The sequence below is a fragment of the Monodon monoceros genome, unplaced genomic scaffold (assembly GCF_005190385.1).
Source record: "Monodon monoceros isolate NGI ecotype Baffin Bay Population unplaced genomic scaffold, NGI_Narwhal_1 Super_Scaffold_12, whole genome shotgun sequence".
NCBI lineage: Eukaryota > Metazoa > Chordata > Mammalia > Artiodactyla > Monodontidae > Monodon > Monodon monoceros.
The window spans coordinates 44,878,116-44,883,686 of NW_021703768.1; positions in this window are offsets into that span (position 1 = coordinate 44,878,116).

The window sequence follows — 5,571 nt, forward strand, 5'->3', positions numbered from 1 at the left end:
TGTGCTCTCTTCCTTTTCTTATAGGGACACTGATCCCATCACAGGGACCCCACCTTCACGACCCCATTGAAATTTAATAACCCCCCACTGGCCCCACTTCCAATACTGTCACATCAGGAGTTAGGGCTTCAACATATGAATTTTGGGGGAAATAACAGACCCCAAAGAGTTTCCTTTTTATATGGGTTTTATCTATTGATAGTTACTATATTAGAAATGAAGACTGAGAAAAAATTAATTACTTAGAAAAGAATAAAAACTCATTCCATGTTGATGTAAAATAAATTTTATGAAAAACAACTATATTTTGCAAAGCAAAATTAGTGAGAAAAATGGTATTCTTTTACATATTTCGCAAATCTCTTTCATGCCTGGCTTAATAAAAGACAGATGGCTGTTCATAACTGCTTCTGCATTCAATCTGTTGCCATGTTACACATCATGGAACCTCTGGAAAATGCAACTGTGTGTTTAAAAGAGAATGAGAGTGAAAAAGCACCCCACCGTCTTGTCTATTTAGCCTTCCCTACCTCCAACCCAGTAGTTCTATTTCAGGTAATGGTTTGTTTCCCTCACTGGATTTCATGCAATTTGTAATTATTTCATTTACTTTTTTTGAGTTTGTTTGTTTTTGGTTAGTTGGCCCTCTTCGACTGTAAATTCCACAAGGAGGGATTGCATCTTACATCTGCCTTGTCTGTCACCATTTCACAGTAGCTCACACTCAGTAGATGTTCAATATAAAGTTATTGAGTGAATGAAGGAAATGGACTAAGGTAAATATAGCTAAGGGAGAGCTGAGTGGACCAGCTGGTGTCATTGAGGAGGTTAGGCGTAGCAGTGTGGGTGGTGAGGGAGGGTTTTCCTGATGCTCTGGAAGTGGCAATAAGACTCCATAGCTGAAAACAAAGTCCTAGCGCCATGCCCTTCTTACCATGCCCAGGTGTGCATAAGGGGAACGCTGCAAGGGAAGGGCAGAGTCGTGGAGAGGGTTAGGGGTGTGGCAGAGTGTTTATGGTAAGAGAGCCTTTCTCTCCCCTCCCTGTGATGGTGAATGAGCCAGGACTGCTCCAACCACCCTACTAGATCCAAGGAACTAGACTGAGTGTGTCTGTAGGAAAGGAAGATTGACATCCTGCTCCCTGAATGGATGCTTGTGGAGGAACAACTTGCAGCTGCCGTTGGCACAGAGGAGAGTAGGCTGAGGGGCCTTGGGGAGAGCATGACATACGTCCCCAAAGGAAGGGAAGGGGTGTTCTTGAACGTGAGACTAATGCTGCTTCTCATCTGGAGACTTCTGAATCTGATAGTCCTGTGGAAGGACGAAAAAGGGTGAGAAATGCTCTTCACTGCTCCACGCCCTTCAGAGGGTCCCAAAGAGACATCAGCGATGCCTGTAACTCCACAGGAAGGAGCACCGAGGTTCAAGAGTCAGGTTGTAGTCACCGGTCCAGGTGAGGTGATGTTCCATCTGCGCTGATGTGAGGAAGGGCTGGGGTGAAGCGGAACGATACCTAAGAGAAACACACACACACTGTTTTTGTTGATACCGCCATGTCAGTAGATGGAACCACACTAAACCAGAGCAAAATGGGGGCACTTGTCTCCACCACTGGGCTGTCAGCTAAGATGAACTTTCTTCCCTGTATCTCCCAGCCCCAAACTCTGAAGGTACTAGCCCCAGAAGGAAAAGGTGTGGGTGGGGAAAGGATATGCCCTAAAGTTAGACGACTCCCCACCCTCCCTTCCAGGCAGCTGGAGTGAGAGGGGGAGCAAAGGGACAGATCACACCCTCTTCCTGACCAAGTCCCCTGAGGCCCAACATGGAGAAGGTTTTGAATCAGATGTGAATTGGAGGTTTAAACAGAATTGGGCTTTTAATAATTTCAAGTGACCAAAAAATATGAAATGTGGGAAATAGGAAGTGTGGTTGAAAGCAGGAATTAGAGAAAAAGAAAACCATTTTGTGTTAGCACCTCACTGAATTAAGATGTCTTACGGAGGAAGTTATAATTTGTTTACTTTCAGGTTCTGTGGGCTTCTGACTACCCTGTGGGAAGTGATGGTCCATGTTTCAGTCATCTTGCTCCTCGGCATCAGCTAGTGGTGCCTTATGTGAAATGAGAACACTACCCTACAGGTTCTTGTTAAATTGAGTTGCACATTTCTGTTCCAGGAAACCAGGAACACAGTAGGCGTGCTAGGAAGGGTTCTATGTATTCCTTTAGCCTTGACCTCCCTTAATAGCAGACCCATGAGTGACACAGAGAAGGGCAAACAGCCTTGATGACCAATTCCCTATTAGTTTTATTCTTTATGCTTTTCAATATTTCCTTATTCTAGAGGTAAGTAAGAATAATCAGGTCAAAGAGAACAAGCAAGTGGGGTCGAGATGGGAAAGAGACACATGCCTGGTCATAGCATCAGATTTTATGAAAAGAAGCATACCAACAGGGGATTAATCTCCAAAATATACAAACAGCTCATGCAGCGCTATGTCAAAAAAACAAACAACCCAATCAAAAAATGGGCAGAAGATCTAAATAGTTCTCCAAAGAAGACATACAGATGGCCAAAAAGCACATGAAAAGATGCTCAACATCACTAATTATCAGAGAAATGCAAATCAAAACTACAATGAGGTATCACCTCACACTGGTCAGAAAGGCCATCATCAAAAAGTCTACAAACAATAAATGCTGGAGAGGGTGTGGAGAAAAGGGAACTCTCTTACACTGTTGGTAGGAATGTAAATTGGTACAAACACTATGGAGAACAGTATGGAAGTTCCTTAAAAAACTAAAAATAGAAATACCATATGATCCAGCAATCCCACTCCTGGGCATATATCTGGAGAAAACCATAATTCGAAAAGATACATGCACCACAATGTTCATTGCAGTGTTATTTACAATAGCCAGAACATGGAAGCAACCTAAATATCTATCGACAGAGGAATGGATAAAGAAGATGTGGTACATATATACAATGGAATATTACTCAGCCATAAGAAAGAACGAAATAATGCTATTTGCAACAATATGGATGGATGTAGAGATTATCATACTAAGTGAACTGTCAGAGAAAGACAGATATCATATGGTATCACTCATGTGGAATCTAATTAAAAATACAAATGAACTTATCTACAAAGCAGAATCAGATTTATAGATATTGAAAATAAACTTATGGTTACCAAAGGGGAAATGTAGGGGGAAAGGATAAATGAGGAGCTTGGGATGAACACAAGCACACTACTGTATATAAGATAGATGACCATCGGGGACCCACTGTATAGCACAGGGAACTCTACCCAATATTCTGTGATAACCTATATGAGAAAAGAATCTTAAAAAAATGAATATATGTATTATTGAATCACTTTGCTGTACACCCGAAACTAACACAACATTGTAAATCAATTATAATCCAATAAAATTAAAATATTAAAAAAAAGAAGCACATCAGAGGGATGGAAAGGCAGGTGGAGAGAAGAAGGTGATGGGTGTAGAGTGGACTATTGACTGAGAAAGTCTGTTTCTTTAGAAGTTTACTCGACAATTGTACTACATGTTTAATAACCCAGAGGATGTATTTACAGAAAACTTGGCAGTGAAAGCTTTTTTTTTTTATTAACATCTTTACTGGAGTATAATTGCTTTACAATGGTGTGCTAGTTTCTGCTGTATAACAAACTGAATCAGCTATATGTATACATATATCCCCATATCTCCTCCCTCTTGCGTCTCCCTCCCACCCTCCCTGTCCCACCCCTCTAGGTGGTCGCAAAGGACCGAGCTGATCTCCCTGGGCTATGTGGCTGCTTCCCACTAGCTATCTGTTTTACATTTGGTAGTGTATATATGTCCATGCCAGTCTCTCACTTCGTCCCAGCTTACCCTTCCCCCTCCCCGTGTCCTCAAGTCCATCCTCTACATCTGCGCCTTTATTCCTGTCCTGCCCCTAGGTTCTTCAGAACCATTTTTTATTTCTTTAGATTCCATATATATGTGTTAGCATATGGTATTTGTTTTTCTCTTTCTGACTTACTTCACTCTGTATGATAGACTCTAGGTCCATCCACCTCACTACAAATAACTCAATTTCATTTCCTTTTATGGCTGAGTAATATTCCATTGTATATATGTGCCGCATCTTCTTTATCCATTCATCTGTCGATGGACACTAAGGTTGCTTCCATGTCCTGGCTACTGTAAATAGTGCTGCATTGAACATTGTGGAACATGACTCTTTTTGAATTATGGTTTTCTCAGGGTATATGCCCAGTAGTGGGATTGCTGAGTCATATGGTAATTCTATTTTTAGTTTTTAAGGAACCTCCATACTGTTCTCCATAGTCATTGTATCAATTTACTTTCCGACCAACAGTGAAGAGAATTCCCTTTTCTCCACACCCTCTCCAGCATTTATTGTTTGTAGATTTTTTGATGATGGCCATTCTGACCGGTGTGAGGTGATACCTCACTGTAGTTTTGATTTGCATTTCTCTAATGATTAGTGATGTTGAGCATCCTTTCATGTGTTTGTTGGTAATCTGTATATCGTCTTTGGAGAAATGTCTATTTAGGTCTTCTGCCCATTTTTGGATTGGGTTGTTTGTTTTTTTGATATTGAGCTGCATGAGCTGCTTGTAAATTTTGGAGATTAATCCTTTGTCAGTTGCTTCATTTGCAAATATATTCTCCTATTCTGAGGGTCGTCTTTTCATCTTGTTTATGGTTGCAGTGAAAGTTTTAAAATGGCCTTCCTGTCGCTGGAAATCATCACAGACGTGTTTAGATAAGGAGAGCTAGAAATGATGCAGTAAACATCTTTCAACATGATATTTTCAAATCTAATGACCTATTAGGGAGGACTGATGCAATCCATCATTGTCCTCTAAGCTCCAGACCCCATGGAGAGCTAAGCCCAGAGTGGAATAGTATTTAACAACCCAGGCTGAGGACAAGGGCTGAGGTGTCGGATTTTTGAGATATATCGACTGTTGCATAATGGGGTAAAATGACTGTGCCCATATCTGTACTTCATTTTCTGCTCTCTGTACTAGAAGGATTGGTAACAGCTTGGTTCACGCCTGAGTGCGGCAGATCCGGACAGTGGCGGCCTTTAAACTGAGACCCTGTTTAAAGGCAAGAGAAGATTTCATTGACTAGAAGCTATGTCATTTAGGACTAGTGTTGTCAGATAAAATAAAAATGCTCAGTAAAATGTGAACTTCAGGTAGACAACAAAAAATGTTTAATATAATTAAGTACCATGCAACATTTAGGACATACTTATACTAAAAGAAAATTGATGTTTATCTGAAATTTAAATTTAACTGAATATCCTGTGTTTTTATTTGACAAATCTGGCAACTCTACTTGGAGCTCTGTCTCATCAGTGAGAAGTTGCTTTTCTCTTTTCTTAATTCAAACCAGGATCTGGTCAAGAGTGATAGGAAAACTAACTTCAAATGTTTGGGTTGGTTCTGGAGAATTTCTATGTGTATCAAGCTGAGAACAGGCAGGTTTGCAGACACATTGGACACCCTTGACATTGCTTTTATAG